We start from the raw sequence: 24050 nt of genomic DNA on the forward strand, positions 1-24050 counted from the left end.
TTCAGAGGAAGCCAAGATGGCCCCGATGACATCATAGACCCTACCATCAGCATGGATCCACCAGATGACGTCCCTCCCATCACCATGGACTGATCCACTGAAGTCAGACCCGCCCATCAACAGCAACACAGATCTCGCCATTGGCTAGCCCATGAACTGTGCCACTAAATGTGCATATCTGAACTTGTGTACGCCCCTAGCCTATATCAGAGACCGCACGGGTTCTCCTGTTCTCTTATCTCTTTGGCTGCCATTTTTACTGTGATCAAGAAGAGATTTCATATCCGACTGTGTCTGGTGTGAATTCTTTACGCATGCACTTGGTCTATACCAATTAGGCCAGGCAGTAGGCAACTAGTGATCTCTGGTTAAGAGTTCACCTTTATCCCTTCAAATTATAGTACAGTATCACAGAGATGCTAATGTCCTCAATTTTGCAAATATGAACGCCTCTATATCCAGAGGTTGTGTTATGTTAGATATTAATAATAATAATCATTTTAATAATATATTTATTAATAATTACAATCATTTGGTTTAAGGAATGTGGATGATTTATGGCATCTGTGTTTTATATTTAATGTGTAGAATAATCTGCTTTCTTTTTTTATAGAAAGATTGTAATGCAGATTTCTGTGCTCCAAGCAAAGGTTAAAAAAAAAACATTGAAATAGTTTTCTATTATAAGGTTACACATAACACGATATTTATAGTGTTCCCGATTAGGTACAATCTACACAATGTGACTTTCATGCCTAAATATAGAGCTCCGGGGCCACACACTTTTTGAATCTAATTATGTTTTGGATAATAGATTCAAAAAGGGGGGGAAGATGATGTGGAAAATCACATATTATTTAAGGTTTTAATTTCTTCATCAAATTGAGTTTTTCTATTAAGTTGTCTTTATATTTTTATCTGTAAGGAGGATACAGCAGACACACATATATCTCATGATTGCTCTGATGTAACAAGAATTGTCAGGTTTTGTGCATGTCTCAGATGAGCCCATTGCTAATGCAGATTTTGAGTTTTTTCGTAGATAGATCCAGATACCAAGATGCTGGTTGATTCTGCACTGGATATTCTGAGGTTATACAATATGAGGTAATAAAAATCGAACCACTCACTCCTCTCCTATCGGAATAGGAGAATGAGATGAAGATTTGCGATCACTGTGGTTTGTAGAGCGGAGGGGGGTAAGATAGTCAAAATGTGGATATAGGCAGCAGCCGGAGGAGATGTTCGCACAGGTGCGGACAAGAAAGAAGCAGTGAATGGGCCTAGAGTTGAGAATCCTTTACCAATGCAGACCAGTACCATACCTCGGTGGCTCCTGTCACGACGTCCATGACATTGGTCACTCCTTGTGTTTTTAAATCCCTACAGGAACAAGCGATTCAGCAAGGAATGGAGTGTGAGACGCAGGGAGCCAGCTGACTGAGGAAGGTCTGTGGATAAAGGGCGGTAAGCTTTCCCTGCCATGAGCGCTCTACTCAATAATACCGAATTAAGGTGGCTTTACACACTGCAACATCGCAAACGACATCGCTGTAACATCACCGGTTTTGTGACGTAATAGCGACCTCCCCAGCGACATTGCAGTGTGTGAAACACATGAGCGACCTGGCCCCTGCTGTGAAGTTGCTGATCGCTACAAATCGTTCAGGACCATTCTTTGGTCCTTTGTTTCCCGCTGTGCAGCATGATCGCTAGAAAGTCTCAGTGTGTAAAAGGACTTTAGAGCGACTTCGTTAGCGACTTCCCTTTCAAAAAGCTGCTTTACAACGTCCCAATGACTAGCTAGGTCGTTCTGCAGGTCCGGATCGCTGTTGCGTCGTTGGCCAGGTCTGCCTGTTTGACAGCTCACCAGAGACTTTGTAGCGATCCCGGCCAAGGTTGGGATCGGCTAGAAAGTCTCAGTGTGTAAAGGGGCCTTAAAACGTCACTTACACCCTTAAACTAATGAGCTGGTTCAGGTCAGATAATTGTTTTTGGTGTAACACACACCTGTAGTAACTGGTATTGTCTTATTTGTTGGTATTTGAAGCCGTAAAAGGGCTACTCTGTGTACTGACGGTAATCGGATCCATGCGTAAGGGAAATCTTGTTAAAGGCCTCCTGGTGGTAGATTATGGACCCGAGACAAGAAGAGATCTATTAGAGGTGTGATAAAATCAGGTGTATTCAGGTAGAAAAGTCTCGAAGACGTGGACAGAACTCAGATGTTGACTGAGAATCAGTCTTTCAGAAACAGTAATGCTAAAAGCTGCAGCATAACGGTAAGAAGCTTATTCTTACAATTGCTTTACTCTTTCTAATCGATTACTCTCAAAATCTGGGTGAGCTCTTCGGTATTAACCCCTTCAGCCCCGGGGCACTTTCCGTTTTTGTTTTTTGCTCCCCTTCTTCCGAGAGCCCGTAACCTTTTTTATTTTTCCGTCAATCTTGCCATATGAGGGCTTGTTTTTTGCGGGACAAGTTGTACTTTTAAATGAAACCATAAGTTTTACCATATGGTGTACTGGAAAACAGCAAAAAAATTCCAAGTGTGGAAAAATTGCAAAAAAAGTGTGATGCACAATAGTTTTTGGGATGTTTTATTCACGGTGTTCACTATATGGTAAAATTGATGTGTGCGTATGATGCCTGAGGTCGGTGCGAGTTTGTAGACACCAAACATGTATAGGTTTACTTGTATCTAAGGGGTTAAAAAAAATTCACAAGTTTGTCCAATAAAAGTGGCGTACGTTTTGCGCCATTTTCCGAAACACGTAGCGTTCTTATTTTTTGGGATCTATGGCTCAGTGACGGCTTATTTTTTGCGTCTCGAGCTGATGTTTCTAATGGTAGAATTTTTGCGCAGATGCTACGTTTTGATCGCCTGTTATTGCATTTGCGTAAAACTTGCGGCGACCAAAAAACGTAATTTTTGGCGGTTTGGAATTTTTTTGCCACTACGTCGTTTACCAATCAGATTAATTGATTTTATATTTTGATAGATCGGGCATTTCTGAACGCGGCGATACCAAATATGTGTATATTTATTTATTTTTTAACCCTTTAATTTTCAATGGGGGGAAAGGGGGGTGATTTGAACTTTTAGGTTTTTTGGTTTTTTTTTTAATTTTTTTAAAACTTTTTTTTTACTTATTTTATTTTACTAGTCCCTCTAGGGGGCTATAGCGATCAGCAATCCGATTGCTGATCGCTATCTGCTGATTACAGCTATACCGCTGTAAACAGCAGAAATAGTCACTTTCTTTTTTCCTCTGCTCCGTGCCGAGGAAGAATGAAAGTGAAACTTCATAGCAGCAGGCGTCATCACATGACCCTGTGCTACGATGGCCAACCACCGAACGTCACGTGATCACTCACGTGACGTCCGGAGGGGGCGGCGGTAAGTAAAAAAAATGGCCGCGCGCATATAGATCTCGCTGCCAGACTTTGGCAGCGAGATCTAAGGGGTTAATGTTCCGGGTGGAATGCGATTCCACTCGGAACATGTAGGCACACATGTCAGCTGTTGAAAACAGCTGATATGTGTGCCGATCCACGCTGCCTGCCCGCGGCAGGGGGCGGGGCTTACCCCGGACACGAACCATGACGGAAAGATCCGTCCATGGTCGTGAAGGGGTTAAATAGTCTGTTCTAAGGACGGGTTCGTTACCTGTGCCTCTGTGAACTGTGTGTGCGGGATGTGATCAACTCTGATCAACAGTTTGTATCAGCGGGGGCAAAGGCTTAGCATTGCTTGTGTAGCAGATAGCAAAACGAAAAAAGTTGCAGTTAAAGCATTAGAGCTGATGTGTTAGAGGACTACGGTAGGGTCAGAAGGTTAAAGGGAACCTGTCATCAGAAATTTTGCACTAAACCTAAAAGATTCTCCCTCTGCAGCTCCTGGGCTGCATTCTAGCAAGGTTCCTGTTTCTATTGTGCCCCCTTTCTGACCAAAATAAAGGACTTTATAAAGTAGTACCTTTTGTATTCAGGTCTTGATAATGGTTCCTGGGGGCGGGTTTCTCTGGTGTCCGTTAGTCTGCCTCCCTGTCGCTTTAGGCCGTCCCCCATCGCGCAATTTCAAAGAGCTGACGTGAGGTAAGCTGGCCAGCGCTTGCGCAGAACAGTGGAGGCGGCGGTGAAAGCGCGAGCACGAGATTATGGGCAGGTACTTGATGACAATCACAGCGCCGCCCATAATCTCGCGCATGCGCCGTGCCAACTCTCGCGGGACTGCAATGTGCACAGTGTGACCGCTGGTGACGTGTTGCGCATGCGTGAGGGGCAATTTGAGGGCGATACATGGACAAGGCGACGTGAGGGCGACACTGCGTCGTGAGGGCGACACTGCGTCGTGAGGGCGACACACTGCGACGTGAAGCGATACACAGACGATGTGACGGCAACACACCGCGACGTGACGGCGATACAACTTGACGTGGGAGCGATACAACCTAACATGAGGGCGACACACGGCGACGTGAGGGCGATACAACTTGACGTGGAGCAATACACACCAATGCCAATGTGAGGGACATACATCCTGACATGATAACCTTACACCCCAACATGGGAGCAATACATGATGACGTGAGGGCACTAATCCCTGAAGTGGAAGCAATACAACTCGATATGAGGCCAATACTTCCCAAAATGAGTCAATACACCCTCATATAAGAGCGATACACCCGATGGGGCCACCGACCCATAACATAATACCCAGGCTCACCCCTTAGAGAGCGGAGCTTGACTTAGCGTGAGGCAGATGCCAAGTCCAATCTAAGGGCAGAGACGGGGACTGTGGCAGCTGACCTCCAGGGCAAGGATGGATAAGGGTGCAAATTGGCAGAGTCTCTAGTTCAGCAGAAACCACTGGGGCAACTGGAATGACATCGGGAAACAGGAAAAGGACACTGTATATTGACACTTGGATGCACAGGGGGACCTGCCAAGTAGCTGGCTAGGGCATGGACCACCAACTAACCACATTGATCAGGCACCCCCCCTAGTGGGAGAGTGCCTTAAGTACCCAGTGCCTCTCAGCGATAGGCTGAGAGTCACTTCTAGGAAATGACACACTGGCTCGTTAATAGGACAGTGTTGGGTACGTACATCCTAGGAGCACTCACAGAGGACCTATGCGGCATGCACAGGCCCGAGAGGAGGAAACCCACGTGCGGTGGACTGGGGGGAAGCCAGGCAGCGTGGCGCAGGCCCGCAGCGGTGAGTAAGTCAGCGTCCCTTCAGGGAGGGGGGGTGTAAGGTGCAGGGATTCTGTGCTACAGGACTCCCCTCCCCTACAAAAACAGTTAGTGGAGGACTCACGTGATGTTTGTAGGAGAATTCCGCCCATGGAAGCAGCTTGACCCAACCTCTGTGGTGCTTGTTGACATAGTGTTGAAAGAAATTTGTCAGGATCTGGCTAACTCGCTCCACCTGACCTTTGGACTGCTGATGGTAGGCAGATGAGAAGTCCAAGGTGACATCCAGCAACTTACAGGTGGCCCTGCAGAATCAAGATGTGAACTGGATGCCTCAGTCAGATACAATATGGAGTGGTAAGCTGTGCAGGCGGAAGATGTGCGGGATGAAGTGCTCAGCAAGCACTGGCACAGATAGCAAACCGGACAGCAAAGTGAAATGTGCCATCTTTGAAAACCTGTCCACTACTACCCAGCTGACTGTACAACCAGAGAACCTTGGAAGATTGGTGATGAAGTCCATCAATATGTGCTGCCAGGGAGCAGAAGGCATCAGTCGAGGAAGTAGTCACCCAGCAGGAAGCTTCTTATTGTTGTCACTTGTGGGCACATGAGGGACAGGCCGAAACAAACTCCACAACATCTTGACGTATTTGCCACCAGTAGTGCAGAGGGATCAGCTGAATGGTTGTCTTCTGTCCGGCGTGACTAGCCAACTTGGAGGAATGACCACATTGAAGAACATGCTTCCTGCCTGCTGCAGCGACGAACGTCTTTCTGAGAAGAACGCAAAACATGTCAACTGGAGCCACCATGAGCATGTTGGAAGCCTCGATAATGTGTTGTGGCTCCTCCTTCTGCTTGGCAGACAAAAGGATCTGGAGAGTGCATCCGCCTTGACGTTCTTTTCAGCCTGCTGGAAATTGAGAACAAAGTTAAAGCGGGCAAAGAATAGCAACGATCAAACTTGAAGCGGGTTCAGTCCCTGAGCTGACTGTAAGTTGGCCAAGTTTTTTGTGGTCGGTGTAGATGACTAAAGGATGCACTGAACTCTCCAGTACGTATCCCCACTCTTACACAGCCCTCTTAATTGGCAATAATTTTCAGTCTCCAATCAAATAATTGCGCTTCGAAGCGGAGAGAGTCCTGGAAAAGAAATCGCAGGTTACCATCTTACCGGAAGCTGATTTCTGCGTTTCAGTTTGGGGGGGACGTCCCATGTGAGGAGGTTACTGTACTGACATTACCTCCAGAGGCCTCACCCGAGCCCATGCAGCTTGGAGGGGACGTCCCATGTGAGGACAAACTCCTCTACTCCTTAAAGGAGAGGAGTCTGGGTTTTTTTTTCTGTGGCAAAAGTGACAGTTTGTCAGTACCTGACTCTCTATGTCCAAGGCTAAATGGCACTCGGAAAACTGTTAGACCCAGGTGGGTTGGGGAATTCCAACTTGGGTCTAGGTATTTCCCTCCACCTATGGTGTCTCAATGTTAAATACCTGAAAGGTTCAGGTCGGGGCCTTGATGTCCCTGTTATGGTCTTTCTGGATAGTGGGTCAGGGGCAGACATAATTGATGAACAGTTTGCTCATTCTCTGTGTTGGAAGTGAAGGAGTTATCAAATACGGCACAGATTTTTACCATTGATTTGCCACTTCATTCTCAGGGGGGTTATGTTGAGTGTGGGCAGGGGCTGGCTCTCCGTATAGGGGTACTCCTTTTGGAACTCATTTGTTGTTATGTGCTTAGGGGCCTTCCTGCACAAATTTTATTAGGGGTCCCCTAGTTTGCATTATATAACCACACTGTTGACTGGAAAACCAAAGGCATAATTATATGGCGCACAAATTGTTAAGAACACTGTCTAGGGACCTGTATTTTGGAGGTTACCTCAAGTCTTCTGGATCCTCTCAGATTGTTGTGATGCATTCTCTGAGAAGGGTTCTCAGGAGTTGCTGCCACATAGACCTTATGACTGCACCATAAGGTTGAGGCCAGGGGCCAAGATGCCCAACTGCAGACTGTATAATCTGTCTGGTGCTGAGAGATTAGCACTCAAGGATTATATAACGGAGAGTTTAGCTAAAGTGCACATTAGTGTCACACAGTGTTTAACTCTAAAGTCGTAGTCATGGAGTGTCATTGCGGCATCTGACGCTGTTCACACTGCAGAGTCTGACACTCCACACTATGCCTCCTTTGGTGCTTCTGAGTTACAAAGACAGGCTCAGGGGGTCGATCAGCTGTGCTCATTAGTGATCGGGCCTTGCAGGAGATAATTTCTGCTAGCCTGCTGGTTATCTCTTGGATCACATGTCATGGCAGACCTATCACAGTCACTCCCCGTCTTTTTTAAGATGGATGAGCCTGTCCTCCTATGCCAACTCTAGCTTTAGCTATACCAGTCCTGCTGGTGATTGTGATACTTTGTGCATGGAATTGATGTGGCGTTCTCTAGTCATCTTGTTGTTCCCTCCCAGCTCTTATTTTCCTCTTTATCACTTGTTGTCTAATACCTCTGTGTGAGCGTGCTGTGTGATCGAGTTTTTGTTTCCTCTGTTTGGGGTTATCTGTGGGTTCAACCACTCCTGTCCTGGCCCTCCCCTGAGGTGATGGGATATTAGATCAAGGCTGTTCAGGAGCAGGGCAATGAAGGCAGCCCAGACATAGTCACCATTAAACGTATCTCTGGGATCAGGGACAGCTAAGGCCTCCCTAGCCTGAGGGCGAGTTTAGGAACCACGGTTATCCCATCACACCCCGTGACAATTAGGCTATCCTCATTTCTTTAGCTGCTGGTTTCTTCCTTGGTAAAAAGGATGGTGGACTATGGCCGTGCCTGGACATTCGTCAGCTCAACCAGATAACGGTTCATGATCCATATGCTCTGCCACTCATTCCTGACCTGTTTAATCAGATTGTCGGTGCTAAATGGTTTTTTAAACTTAACCTTTGGGGTGCCTATCATCTGATCCAGGTCAGACGGGGATGAATGGAAAATGGTGTTCAATACGCCTGGGGGGCACTTTGAAAATCTGGTGATGTTGTTTGGACTTGCCAACGCTCGCAGTACTCCTGTATTTTGTTACTGATGTGTTTTCTTGGGAATTTTGTAATCCTTTACCTTGTTGACATTCTCATATATTCAATGGATTTTGGGTCTCATTTGGAAAAATGTCAGACAAGTATTACAAATTCTCAGATGAGGAGTAAAAAAATGTGTTAATAGGATTAAATGTCTACTGGCAAATGCAAGAAGTCTCGCACACAAAATGAATGCGTTGGAGACTCTTATATCAACCATGGATTATGATGTGGTGGTCATTACGGCTGATGAGAGCCATGACTGGGTGACAAACGGAGTGGGTTACATCACACTCAGAAAGGTCAGGAAAGACAATAAAGGTGGAGGGGTGTGTATATTTATCGAATCTAACCTAAGACTGTCACAAACCACCGGGGGGGGTCACTCAGAAATCCCCCGCGCTGGCTACCAGTACGTCACAATCGGGGGGTAACAAGTGGGGGTCACCCCCTCCTTATATACCTCCCGACCGACAGACAGAGCACGTGACGCGCTCTCTAGCGCCCCTCTTTATAGTCAGGCCAATTATGGAATTGCCCGACAATAAGCAAGGAGGCCGCTATACTACTTATGCCGATTATTGAAGGGTCCCCGGTGAGAGTAGGGTATATATTCCCCCGACCTCCGCGGGCGGAATATATAAAAACCTCCCTGAATCTCACTGGCCTCCCCACAATAATCCTTGGCACAACTCGCTGCCACCAACCGCTTCACGGTAACTATTAGCCGAACACACAGACGTGGGATTCAAGATCGAGATAACAGAACAGCCCAAGATTAATTATATAATTTAATCAGCCTAAAGCCACACTAGAAACTACAATATATACAATAGGGAATCTACAGAATATACATAGGTCAGAGTACAGTTACAGATAAAGCATGGTTTACAAACAGGTATGCAATTCAATCAGTTACCTTGTGCGTCTGGCCACAGGGGGGCGCTGTAGACCAGGTTTCTAGGAACTCCCACAGATGTTTCCTGCACGTGACCCCCAGCGAAAGAACACTGGAAAATGGCCGAAGTAGGGTTATCAACCTGGGCAAATCCAGGTCCCCTCCTACCTTCGTGACCTCAGAGGGAGCACTGCTCCACCCCTGGCTGGAGTTATGGACAAAATCCACAACATGGAATATGGCCATAACTTGGCCTGGGAGCGTCGTAGGCGGACGCCAATGCTCTCATTGTGACAGTTATGAATTTAGCTACAGAATGAGAGGTTTCATGACTTGTCTACTAGTTCCACATTGGCTGATATCACGCCTGGGGTATTTCCCAAGCTCCCGCTCCCATAAAAAAGGTGTGCCAGCATCGTCCGCATGCGAAAACACCATTTTTATGGTTGCCGTATTTATCGGAAATATGGCTTGCGAGATATGAACCATTTTTTACTGGAGTCGTTCTGTCTGGCTAGTTCCAGAGCCTTATAATGAGATACAACTCTTGTTACAGGGTGACGGCAGGGAGTCATCCTGTGTCCTTTGTTCCCACATCACCTAATTTCCATATCACAGGAGATGGCCATGGGATGGGTTGCTAAACAAGTTGTGTGAAGGAAAGGGGGGTGACACCAGGAGAGGGCTTCCTGACATAACTTGAATATCATGATTTATCGTCATATCTCCGGATTTACCTCACAAAGACCTTTGTTCATTGACATTTTTGGGGGCGCTGCAGCAATGTAGAGTCAGTATGGGTAAATGTACATGGGGAGGGGAATAATGGAAAAATGCTAATTGGAGTTTGCTAAATAAATACACTAATCGGGACTTTATTATGGGGGATTTCAGCTCTGCAGACATTCAGTGGGACATAGAATCTTCTGGTTGTGCTAAAAGCTGTAAGGTCTTATCTACAATTCAAGACAATTACATCTCACTGATGGTAGATGAACCGACAAGGGGAGATAATCTGTTGGATCTTGTCCTGTCATATAGACCAGATACAATCTCAGATCCACAGGTCCGGGAGCACTTGATAGGTCCAGGAGCACTTGACAGGTCCGGGAGCACTTGAGCAGGAGTGACCAAAATATGCTAATTGCCAATGTAATATTCAATAGAACATTTCACCGGGAAATACTAAAACCTGGAATTTTAGGAAAGCTTATTAAGGGCATAGCTCAATCGTGTAGATAGAGACAATGTCGTGTTAACTGGGGATACCGAACATAAATGGGGCAAGTTTAAGGATATACTTACATTTATACCCTCTTGTGAGGCAAATCCCGGGATATGAAGATGAATTATGACTCCAGTCATAGTCCCTCATCACTCCCTGGCAGTGCCCCCCTCCCTTCTTGTTCTCAGTGTTCCACTTACACCTCCATGGCCATGTCCTGTGATATGGAGATGAGGTGGTGTGGGAACAATGGACACAGGATGACTCCCTGCCGTCACCCTGTAGTGGGGGCTGCTAGCTAGTTAGCAAGGCTATGGAAATAGCCAGACAGAACGACTCCAGTAAAAAATGGTTCATATCTCGCAAGCCATATTTCCGATAAATATGGCAACCATAAAAATGGTGTCTCCGCATGCGGACGATGCCGGCACACCCTTTTTATGGGAGCAGGACATTGGGAAATGCCCCAGGCGTGATATCAGCCAATGGGGAACTGGCAGACAGGTCATGAGTCCCCTCGTTCTGTAGCTAAATTCATAACTGTCACAATGAGAGCATTGGCGTCCGCCTACGACGCTCCCAGGCAAAGTTATGGCCCATATTCCATGTTGTGGATTGTCCATAACTCAAGCCAGGGGTGGAGCAGTGCTCCCTGTGAGGTCACTAAGGTAGGAGGGGACCTGGATCTGCCCAGGTTGATAACCCTACTTCGGCCATTTTCCAGTGTTCTTTTCGCTGGGGGCACGTGTAGGAAACATCTGTGGGAAGGATCCTAGAAACCTGGGTACAGCGCCCCCCTGTGGCCAGACGCAACAAGGTAACTGCTGGAACTGTGTATGCCTGTTTGTAACCCATGCTTTGATTGTAACTGTACTCTGACATATGTATATTCTGTAGATTCCCTATTGTATATATTGTAGTTTCTAGTGTGGCTTTAGGCTGATTAAATTATATAATTAATCTTGGGCTGTTCTGTTATCTCGATCTTGAATCCCACGTCTGTGTGTTCGGCTAATAGTTACCGTAAATCGGTTGGTGGCAGCGAATTGTGCCAAGGATTATTGTGGGGAGGCCAGTGAGATTCGGGGAGATTTTATATATTCCGCCCGCGGAGGTCGGGGGAATATATACCTTACTCTCACCGGGGACCCTTCAATAATCGGCATAAGTAGTATAGCGGCCTCCTTGCTTATTGTCGGGCAATTCCATAATTGGCCTGACTATAAGAGGGGCGCTAGAGAGCGCGTCACGTGCTCTGTCTGTCGGTCGGGAGGTATAAAGGAGGGGTGACCCCCACTTGTTACCCCCCGATTGTGACGTACTGGTGGCCAGCGCGGGGGATTTCTGAGTGACCCCCCCGGTGGTTTGTGACATATTGGTGGCATAGCGGTGGGATCGAGATAATAGTGTGTGTGAGTGTGAGACCCATACTCCCAGACACTAAAGACTGCCTGCAGCAGCTGTGGCTGCTGGGGTCTTCAGACTAGCTCAACACTAGAGTGTCAGAGTGCAGATACTGTAAGGTGTGTGGAGGCATCAGGTGTCAGTTCTGTGTCAGTGACCAAAAGTCTGCAAGAATGGCTGATGGCACCAGGAGCAGAGCTATGCAACTGGCCAATGCTAAGGCAGGAGCCGAAGAGAGGGAGGACGGTGCTGTGGACAGCAATGAGGAGGTTGCCCACGAGTCCTCCAGGAGCTCGACGCCAGAAAACCGTTCTGCCGAGGACATTGCGCAACCTGGCACTGCTGGACAAGATGAGGAGGAGCTCACCCAAGGTTCCTCAACGAGCCAGATGCCAGCCCTCCGCTCTGAAAGGGACAGTGAATCGCCTAGCTCTGCAGCGTGCCGCAGATCACCACGTGCCATTCCACCGAGCCTGGGAGGCTCGGATAGCCTTCTTCAAATGGCTATGGCCCTTCTCCAGGCTGGAGACCAGAAGGGCTACAAGGAACTCCTGGCAGAGCGCAGGGCAGAGCGGCAGGCAGCGCGTGACGCTGAGGCTGCGGAGCGGCACGCAGAGCGTGAGGCTGCGGAGCGAGAGCGGCAGGCAGCGCGTGAAGAGCGAGAGCGAGAGCGACAGGCAGACCGTGACTACCAGCTGCAGCTAGCTCAGCTCCGGCCCTCATCAGCCACACGTGACCTTCGAGACACCAAACTTCCAAAGGTCCGTGTTGAGGACTTCCCAGTGCTGGAGAAGGATGGAGACTTGGACTCTTTCTTGACTGCTTTTGAACGGACTTGCTTGCAGCACCATCTGGACAAGGACCAGTGGGCCAAATACCTGACCCCCCGTTTAAGGGGTAAGGCCCTGGATATCCTTGGGGACTTGCCTGCTGAGGCAGATCAGGGCTACGACACCATCAAGCGGGCCCTGATCCAACAGTACAACCTCACTCCAGAGTCCTACCGCAAGAAGTTCCGGAGCCTACAGAAGGGACCAAAGGACTCCTGGGCTGACCACCGGCGGGCACTTGCCCGAGCTGCCGACCACTGGACCCAAGGCCTGCAGCTTTCCACCGGACCGGAGATCCTGGACTTGTTCATCACGGAGCAACTCTTGTGGAACTGCCCTGAGGATCTCCGCCAGTTCATCCGAGACCAGAAGCCAAAGGGGTCCACGGCTACAGCTGCCCTTGCCGATGACTACACCAACAACCGGGCCCCTAAGGCCAGGAGAGCGGCCACCAGCAGCACCTGGAGAGGGGGTAAGATGAACTCTGCGACTGCCCCACCTGCCCCTAGACTGCAGGGGGTGTCCCCCTCAACTCCCCTCTCCAGGCCCGTGGCAGAACCAAGACGGTGCCACCAGTGCAACCTACCTGGACACTTCAAGGCCATGTGCCCTCAGCGTCCCAAGGCCCCGGCTCCGTCCCCGTCCCAAGGGCCGCCCAAGGTGTATTGTGTGGGTGGGGGTGGTGGTAGGTCCCTGGACAGCTTCCAACCTGTCACCGTCGGCCGGTCTGTGACCATAGGACTGCGAGACAGCGCCTCGGAGGTGACTCTGGTGCGGCCTGAGATGGTGTCCCCCCAAGACTTGATCCCTGGAAAAACCCTCGCTGTCTCCGGGATTGGAGGCACTGACCCGGCGCTGCCTGTTGCTGACATTTATGTGGACTGGGGCGCAGGGCGGGGGGTGAGGGAGGTGGGGGTAACTGATCGGATCCCTGCAAACGTGCTACTTGGGACAGATTTGGGGCAGATAACCTCCCAGTTTGGGCCCCCCCCAAGGGCTGAACCTTCAGCCCGTACTGACATGACTCCTAACAATGTTAATGTGTTATCTATGAATGATGTAAGGGAGGAGGGAGTGAACTCTGATATTTCTGCTTGCATAGACACCATAGACACACACTCAGCTGCAGCTGTGACAGGGGAGGGGGTCAGAGAAAGGTGTGACAATGCCTCTACAAGTAACCAGCCTGTGAGCTGGGATCTGTTGCCCTCTGCAGGGATAAGCAGAGAGCAGGGCGCTGCAGGGGGAGGACCAGTGTGTGGGGTGGGGGCTACCACAGCAAATGTGGGGTCCCCAGAGATTTCACAGCGGGGTTCTGTTGCTGCAGGAGGGGAACAGGCAGGTGAGATTGGGGCCGGTCCAGGAGCGGAAGTGCTCCCAGGTAAGATCTCGGTGCATGGTTCCCCCACAACCGGGGTGTCAGGAAGCCAGGTAGGTCTGCCTGAACCGGCGACTTGGTCAGGAACGGAGGAGGAGCAGGCACGACCCACGGTCGCAGCGGCTGTGGCCGCTGTCACCCGCAGTGGGAGTGCTGGAAGCCAAGGGGCCTCCCGGAGGTCCGATAGCTCTTCCCCTTCTGACCAAGTGGCAGCCGAGTCAGGTGGAGGCCAGGACACAGGTCCCGGGGTACTGACTGAAGATGTGACAGTCTCGTCGATTCTGGCCACATCTAGTCAGGGGTTTCAGGCAGCGTTAGAAGCTGACGACAGCCTGAAAGCTCTTAAGGAGCAGGCGGCACAGCCTCCCTCGGACTCGGACCCGGAGCGAGTGGTCTGGGACCAAGGACGGCTGTACCGGGCCACGGTCCAGCAGGGTTCACCGGAGGCGTGGCCCAGGGACCGACAGTTGGTGGTACCCTATCCGTTCCGGACGGAGTTGTTGCGGATCGCACATGAGATTCCGATGGCCGGACACCTAGGGATCGCTAAGACCAAGGCCAGGTTAAACCAGCATTTCTACTGGCCAAAAATGGGGGCCGATGTGGCTGCCTACTGCCGTTCGTGTGAAACCTGTCAGAGAGTGGGGAAGGCGGGGCCACGCCCCAAAGCCCCACTGGTATCTCTGCCAATCATCGATGAGCCTTTCAGGAGGGTGGCTGTGGATCTGGTCGGCCCGCTGGCCATCCCCAGCAGCTCCGGGAAACGCTTCATACTGACGGTAGTGGACTATGCCACCCGGTACCCAGAAGCAGTGGCCTTGTCGTCCATTCGGGCTGACAAGGTGGCCACCGCATTGCTGGAGATTTTCTCCCGAGTGGGTTTTCCCCAGGAAATGCTCACTGACCGGGGGACCCAATTCATGTCCCAGCTGATGGAGGCCCTCTGTAAGCAAGTCCAGGTGCGACATCTGGTGGCCAGCCCGTACCATCCACAGACTAATGGCCTGTGCGAGCGGTTCAATGGCACCTTAAAGCAGATGCTTAAGATGTTGGTCGACTCCCATGGGCGTGACTGGGAGCGGTATCTCCCACACCTGTTATTTGCTTACCGGGAGGTTCCACAGGCCTCAACAGGATTCTCACCGTTTGAGCTCCTGTACGGGCGACGTGTGCGGGGCCCCCTGGCTCTGGTGAAAGAGGCTTGGGAAGGGGATTTGGCCACCCCTGGAGTGTCGGTTATCGAGTATGTCATGCGCTTCCGGGACAAAATGCAGGCCTTGACGCAACTGGTACACGACAATATGGCTCAAGCCCAGGCCGATCAGAAGCGTTGGTACGACCAGAACGCTTGTGAGAGGACCTACCAAGTGGGTCAAAAGGTGTGGGTACTGGTCCCCGTACCACAGGACAAGCTTCAGGCAGCCTGGGAAGGCCCATACCTCGTGTACCAGCAGCTCAACCCTGTGACGTACCTGGTCACCCTGGACCCTGCCCGTGGAAGGCGGAAGCCCTTCCATGTGAACATGATGAAGGCACATCATGAGCGGGAGGCATGTGCGCTCCCCGTGTGCAACCTGCCCGAGGAGGGAGAAGCGGAAACCCTCTTGGATATGCTAGCCCAGGTTAGGGCAGGCGGATCCATTGAGGATGTGGAGGTTGGCCACCAGCTCTTGGAAGACCAACGGTCCCAGCTGTGGGCCACCCTCCTCCCCTTCCGGGGGTTGTTTACCAACCAGCCCGGAAGGACTGACTTGGCTGTCCATCACGTGGACACTGGGGATCATCCCCCGATCCGGCGTTCAGCATATCGGGTCTCCCTGGAGGTGCAGCAACACATGCGCCAGGAGATTGACGAGATGCTGAAGCTGGGGGTGATCCAGGCATCCAACAGCGCTTGGGCCTCGCCTGTAGTCCTCGTCCCTAAGAAGGACCGAACCACTCGGTTCTGCGTGGACTACAGGGGGCTCAATGCGGTCACGGTCGCCGATGCGTACCCAATGCCACGCATCGATGACCTGCTCGATCAGTTGGCCGGGGCTCAGTACCTGACCATCATGGATCTGAGCCGGGGATATTGGCAGATCCCCCTGACTCGCAAGGCCAGGGAACGCTCTGCCTTTATTACCCCATTTGGACTGTACGAGTCCACGGTGATGCCATTCGGGATGAGGAATGCCCCTGCCACTTTCCAGCGGATGGTCAACACCCTGCTCAAGGGACTTGAAGGGTACGCGGCCGCGTACCTGGATGACATTGCCGTCTTCAGTCCCACCTGGGAGGACCACCTAGAGCATCTAGCACAGGTGCTCAGGCGGATCCACCGGGCAGGTTTGACCATCAAGCCGGGAAAGTGTCAGCTGGCCATGAGCGAGGTCCAGTACCTCGGTCACCGGGTAGGTGGGAGAACACTGAAGCCCGAGCCTGAGAAAGTGGAAGCCATCGCATCCTGGCCCACCCCCAGGACCAAGAAGCAGGTGATGTCCTTCTTGGGGACCGCTGGGTACTATAGGAGGTTTGTTCCATGCTATAGTAGCCTGGCAAAGCCCTTGACGGACCTCACCAAGAAGAAGCTGCCCTCTGCAGTCGATTGGACAATGGACTGCGAGACAGCCTTCCGGGCCCTAAAGGACGCCCTGTCCAGCCCGCCCGTGCTACAGGCAGCCGACTTCACGCGGCCGTTTGTAGTACAGACCGACGCCAGTGACTTCGGCCTCGGTGCGGTGCTCAGCCAGGTGGACTCTGCGAGCCAAGAGCACCCAGTCTTGTACCTGAGCAGGAAGCTGTTACCAAGGGAAGTTGCCTATTCCACGATGGAGAAGGAGTGCCTGGCCATAGTGTGGGCCCTGCAGCGTCTGCAACCCTATCTATACGGGCGCCACTTCATCGTGGAGACGGACCACAATCCCCTCAGCTGGTTGCACACCGTCTCTGGGACGAATGGGCGATTGTTGCGATGGAGCCTTGCGCTCCAGCAATACAACTTCACCATTCGCCACAAAAGGGGCCGTGACCACGGTAACGCAGACGGGCTGTCCCGACAAGGAGAGGTCGCGGACGGGCGCACGGGGGAACACCGGAGTGTGCTGCCCCCTAGCGCCCTCAAAAGGGGGGAGGTGTGAGGCAAATCCCGGGATATGAAGATGAATTATGACTCCAGTCATAGTCCCTCATCACTCCCTGGCAGTGCCCCCCTCCCTTCTTGTTCTCAGTGTTCCACTTACACCTCCATGGCCATGTCCTGTGATATGGAGATGAGGTGGTGTGGGAACAATGGACACAGGATGACTCCCTGCCGTCACCCTGTAGTGGGGGCTGCTAGCTAGTTAGCAAGGCTATGGAAATAGCCAGACAGAACGACTCCAGTAAAAAATGGTTCATATCTCGCAAGCCATATTTCCGATAAATATGGCAACCATAAAAATGGTGTCTCCGCATGCGGACGATGCCGGCACACCCTTTTTATGGGAGCAGGACATTGGGAAATGCCCCAGGCGTGATATCAGCCAATGGGGAACTGGCAGACAGGTCATGAGTCCCCTCGTTCTGTAGCTAAATTCATAACTGTCACAATGAGAGCATTGGCGTCCGCCTACGACGCTCCCAGGCAAAGTTATGGCCCATATTCCATGTTGTGGATTGTCCATAACTCAAGCCAGGGGTGGAGCAGTGCTCCCTCTGAGGTCACTAAGGTAGGAGGGGACCTGGATCTGCCCAGGTTGATAACCCTACTTCGGCCATTTTCCAGTGTTCTTTTCGCTGGGGGCACGTGTAGGAAACATCTGTGGGAAGGATCCTAGAAACCTGGGTACAGCGCCCCCCTGTGGCCAGACGCAACAAGGTAACTGCTGGAACTGTGTATGCCTGTTTGTAACCCATGCTTTGATTGTAACTGTACTCTGACATATGTATATTCTGTAGATTCCCTATTGTATATATTGTAGTTTCTAGTGTGGCTTTAGGCTGATTAAATTATATAATTAATCTTGGGCTGTTCTGTTATCTCGATCTTGAATCCCACGTCTGTGTGTTCGGCTAATAGTTACCGTAAATCGGTTGGTGGCAGCGAATTGTGCCAAGGATTATTGTGGGGAGGCCAGTGAGATTCGGGGAGATTTTATATATTCCGCCCGCGGAGGTCGGGGGAATATATACCTTACTCTCACCGGGGACCCTTCAATAATCGGCATAAGTAGTATAGCGGCCTCCTTGCTTATTGTCGGGCAATTCCATAATTGGCCTGACTATAAGAGGGGCGCTAGAGAGCGCGTCACGTGCTCTGTCTGTCGGTCGGGAGGTATAAAGGAGGGGTGACCCCCACTTGTTACCCCCCGATTGTGACGTACTGGTGGCCAGCGCGGGGGATTTCTGAGTGACCCCCCCGGTGGTTTGTGACACCTCTGGTAATAAAATGTCCAGGAATAAAAAGAAACCCCTATGGATAATTAAAAAAGTGCAAAGTATAATAAAACAAAGGGACAAGAATTCTTTGATGCTGAGAATACAGAAATAGCATTTTAGGAGTATAAAGATCTCAATAGGAAATGTTAAAAATGAAATCAAGCTACAAAATTAGCTACTGAAACACAAATAGTCAACAACATTAAAATAAATCCCAATTTTTTATTTATTTTTTTATAAATCACTGCCAAAAGGAAAACAAAGGATGGTATCGTGCCCATAAAGGTTTATAACAGAAAAATTGTAGCGGACAAAGAAAAGGTTGAGAAATTAAACAGGCACTTTTCATTGGTGTTCACCAAGAAACTAACTGTTCCAGGGATCATTCAACGAGACAAAAATTAAAGTTCCCCCTTGATATAACTAATTTAACACAAGAAGTACGCCTGCTTCTGAGTAAATTAAACTAACAAATCCCCGGGCCAGATGCACGGGGTCCTTCTCCGATATCACACAGTCAACAGAGCGAGAGATGGGTGAAGAATCCAAAAAACATTTATTCCAAGCAAGTCAGAAGATCCATAATATAGTCCACCACACTGAGGGTAAACTCTTCCAGTAATGGCATAAATGCCCCAGGAGGTTAGTCACAATCGTCCAGCAGTCCTTCTTCAGGGTAATCAGGGTTTCTGACAGTGTCTTTAGGGTGTCAGCTTTTCCCTCAGAGGTTCAATCTTGCTTCTTTCTTGTAAGTCTTGTACACTTGCTTTTGAGTAAATTAAACATAGACAAATCCCCCGCGCCAGATGACATTCATCCACGGATATTGAGGGAGTTGAGCTCAGTAATCGACAGACTGCTGTATCTCATCTTCTTAGAGTCGCTTGTAACAGGGTTGGTGCCTCAGGATTGGAGGATCGCTGATGTAGTACCAATATTTAAGAAAGGTAAGAGGATAGATCCAGGCAACTACTGTCCAGTAAGCCTGACATCAGTGGTGTGCAAAGTTTTTAAGGGCATTTTAAGGGATGACATGCAAAAATATATGAGAGAATAATATAATAACTGACAGACAGCATGGATTCATGAAAGACAAGTCGTGTCTAACCAACCTGTTGGGGTTCTATGAGGGGGTAAGTGCAGATCTGGATATTGGTAATGCAGCTGATGGGATTTGGACTTTGCAAAGCCATTTGTTACTGTATCACATAATAGCCTTATACTAAAGCTCCAGCAGCCGGGACCAGGGGAAACTATATGCAACTGGGTAAGGAATTGGCTAAAAGATAGGAAACAAAGAGTAGTCATAAATGGTATATTCTCTAAATGGGCCATAGTCAGCAGTGGGGGCCGCAGGGATCTGTACTGGGAGCAGTGGGGGCCGCAGGGATCTGTACTGGGAGCAGTGGGGGCCGCAGGAATCTGTACTGGGAGCAGTGGGGGCCGCAGGAATCTGTACTGGACGGAGTAATCCTATAGCTGCGTATACATTAAATGGACGTAAACTCAGGACTACAGAACAGGAGGCAGACTTGGGTATTCTCATTACAAATAAGCTGAGCAGCAGCACTCAATGTCAGGCAGCAGCTGCTAAAGCAAACAAGATTCTAGGGTGTATAAAAAGAGAGATTAGATCCCGTGATCCCAACGTATTGTTACTCCTCTATAAATCACTTGTAAGGCCACATCTGGAAAATGGGAACCAGTTTTGGGCTCCACATTTTAAAAAAGACATTCAGAAGTTAGTCAGTTCAAAGGTGGCAACTAGACTACTAAAAGGAATGGAGGCCGCCCGTATGATGAGTAATGGAGGCCACCCGTATGATGAGTAATGGAGGTCGCCCATATGATGAGAGGATGGAAAAGTTAGATCTGTGTAGCTAAAAAGCTAAAAAGACGTCTCAGAGGAGATCTCATTTATATGTATAACTACATGTGTGGTCCATATAAAGGACTGGCACATGACTTATTCCTTCTAAAGACAATACTAAGGACCAGAGGGCACTCACTGCGAGTGGAGGAAAGATGATTCCGACAGCTAAATAGGAAAGGGTTCTTTACAGTTAGAGCAGTCAGACTGTGGAATGCCGACCGCAGAAGGTAGTAATGGCAGATACTATAACAGCTTTTATAGGATTGATCATTTCCTCAGTACACAACATTGTCGGTTATAAATGATTGAATGACAAAAATGTATAATTGGTTTAGGAAGGGTGAACTAGATGGACTGGAGCCTTTTTTTTTTTTTCTTTTCTTTTCAACCTATGTAACAATGTAAAAATTGTATACTAGGCTAAAAAAAATGTTTTTTCACCGTTCAAGAACTTCCGTTTTTGAGTTACATTATTTCAGCTGTAGGTTTTCGGAGGGATCCTACTAAATTACAGGCTATTTTGAAATGGGACTGTCCTGAGAACCTTACACCTCTGCAATATTTTTTAGGTTTTACAAATTATTACAGGAAGTTTATTAAGAACTTATCTGCTATAGGAAGACACTTACTGACATGACCGAAGGGTACAGACTTCTCTAGATGGATTCAGGGTACTTTGTATGCTTTTTACTGCCTTTAAGAAGTGCTTCTCGTCAGCACCTGTATTGATACAGCCTGCTGTGTCTCAGTCTTTTACGGTCGAGATTGATGCATCAGAGGTGGGGGTAGGGGCTGTATTGTCTCAAGGTCTGTCAAGAGATTATCTTTGGCTGGACGTAATTATGATATTAGTCACAGGGTTATCAAGTTAGCGTTTGAGGAATGGCGACACTTTCTGGAGGGTGCCATTTATTCTGTAACAGTAATTACCATAAAAACCTTCTTTACCTTTAGTCGGCTAAGCATTTTATGCAGAGACGGTGGTCATTATTTTTCAATAGCTTTAATTTTTACATTACTTATCACCCTGGTTCTAAAAACATTAAAGCCAATGCTTTGTTTTTTGTTTGGGAGTTTTCCTCGGTGGGGGGGGAACGCTGTGAGAAACCTGTCCCCATTCTTCAGAAGGGAGTGGTGGTGTTGGCGCTCAGTACTGATGGGGAATCTAAGATTGTTAAGGCTCAAGGGGAGGGGCCATCTGGGGTTCAGGTGAACAAGTAGTTTGTTCCCCTGAATCATCATCTTAAGGATCTGAGGGATCATAATGATTCTGTCTTAGCTGGCCACCCTGGGGTGAAACATCCTCTGGATCTTGTCTTACCTTTTGGTGGCCGACAATCCGGAGGGATGTGATGTCCTATGTGTCTGCGTGTGCCACCTGTGCACGCTCTAAGGCATCGCACTCTTGTCCCTCACTTTGGCTGCAGCCTTTGAGTGTTCCTAGCCAACCTTGTACAGACATTTCCATAGACTTTATTACAGATTTGCCTTCCTCGGCTGTGAATACGGTCATTCTGGTGGTGGTGGAGGTTTTCTAAGATGACACATTTTTTCGCCTTACTGTTGTTACCTAATCCCAAGACCTTGGCCCCGGTGTTTATACGTGAGAATGTTAAACTCCATAGAGTCCCTTCTAATATTGTCTCCGATAGAGGATCTCCGTCTTGGAGGCTTTCTGCTCTCGGTTAGGGATTAAACTGTCTCACTCGTTGGCGTTCTACACTCACTTTAATGGGCAAACAGCGCGTGAATCCAAATGAGGAGCCATATTTGCATTGTTTTGCATCTGATAATCAGGAGAGGTGGCCCTCATTCCTTCCTCTCATAATTAATTTCTTAGGATATCCCTTCTCTATAAATCAATTTCTAAGGATATCTGTCTCCCTTACAAAATCCACATTTTGTGAAAAGTGGTTCCTAATTTGCCAAAAGTGGCCGTAGGGGACATTTTTAATCCATTTCAGTAGATGTCCACTAGTAAATTCTAGATAACTATTGACATCTACTTTTTTGAAATGGGTGGATGTGCAGATGTTCCCTGTTGTAAATACATCTTCCAGTTTGGGGCTCCCTCTTGTGGTCAGTTCTGGCGGTGCAGTTGATGTGTGGAATGAAAGCCACACCTGTGGAGGACTGGTAATCAGGGTCAGATTGGGCTATTTAACGGAGTAGTTTTCTCTGGTTACTTGCCGGTGCTCAATGGTCTCCTGTGTGTTAAGGACATTCTGTAACCAGCCCTGTTCACAGCCAGAACTACTCTCAGATAAGTTAGTCCTTGTATCTCTGCTGTTTGTTTTCCACTTTCTTGTTTTTTTTCTGCTTTGATACCAATGCTTGATTCGTATTTTGTCTGTGTGGAGTTCTTGGTGGAATGGGATCAATCCCTGCTGGGAGTGTCTGTATACTTAGCTCCATGATTCTGCAATGTGTTTGTCATGCTTGGTATTCAGTCCCTCATCTGTATTAGTGTTTTTGGATCCCAGTAACATTTGAGCGCTGATACAGTGGGGGTGAGGTTCTGTGACCTCTAGGATTTTTCCATATCAGAAGTGCTGGTATTTATTAGGGGGTTTTTTTACGGTTGCAGACAGTGTTCTTTCCTATCCTTTCCTATAAAGATAGTTTGGGCCTCACCTTTGCTGAATCTTTCTTTTTTAGCTTTGTATTGTGTTTTTCTATATCACCGTATCCTTTACTTGTGGGGGGGTTATCTATCTATCTTTGGGGATTGCTCCGAGGCAGATTAGCTTTCTTATATCTCTATCTGTGAGAATATTTAGTTCTGCGACTGGGTCGAGACAACTAGGTCATCGTAGGCTCGACCCATGGCTACTTCTAGTTGTGTGTCAGGATTAGGTCTGCAGTCCGTTCAGGTTCCAGCCACTTTGTTACTATTTGGAATTCTGTATTTTTTGACCCTCCTCGGTCCAGAATCATAACAGTTCCCCTCCTCATCTTTGGAAATGGTGAGATCTAAAAATTGAATCTGTTCCACTGCAACTGTAAAAGCCAAACCCCAGCGATTATCACTGACCTCCTGTACAAATGAATGAAACCCTTCAGGAGCCTCCCTCCAAATAAAGAATAAATCATCTATGAATCGGCGGTAGAAAATGATGTGACCCCCTCGGCAGAAAGGACGGCTCAATAGAGAGAAGGAATAGCCTATGAAATTACGGATGCCTACGATACAATTAGAGGGATTACACAACTACCGTGCCTGTCTGGGATGGAGGGCCGAAATAGCCCGGAAAGTAAAGCCACTAATAATTGTCAATTTAAACATGGTCTGATAACGTTTAATATCTCCCATAATGTTATCAAAAGCAGGATTAAAAAAACATTGGCACATTTTGAGACGTGACCCGATATTATCCCCGATCAACCAACCACTGAGTTACATTCAGAAGAATTAAAAATCTAAGCATCGCGGTCAATAAATGACCTCCATCCAACAAACCGTCAATATATAATATGGGGGGAACATAACCATGTGACCATCCCAATCGTCCATACTGTAGGATCATCCAGCATCAAAAAAGGGAAGAGTTCTCCATCACTCAGCATATCAATTGTATTATCTCCTACATGGTGCCCATGCTGGAGGGTAATGAAGGGCCTCACCCACTGCTCAATCAGTCTGGCTTACCAATACACACACAAGCGCTGCTGCCTTCTATTTCTATTCAGTGATATAGACTGACACCACTGGCAAATACAGGCGACAAATCATTAACGAGCTGTAACAATTTGACTCGAGCC

The sequence above is a fragment of the Anomaloglossus baeobatrachus genome, unplaced genomic scaffold, assembly GCF_048569485.1.
Source record: "Anomaloglossus baeobatrachus isolate aAnoBae1 unplaced genomic scaffold, aAnoBae1.hap1 Scaffold_173, whole genome shotgun sequence".
NCBI lineage: Eukaryota > Metazoa > Chordata > Amphibia > Anura > Aromobatidae > Anomaloglossus > Anomaloglossus baeobatrachus.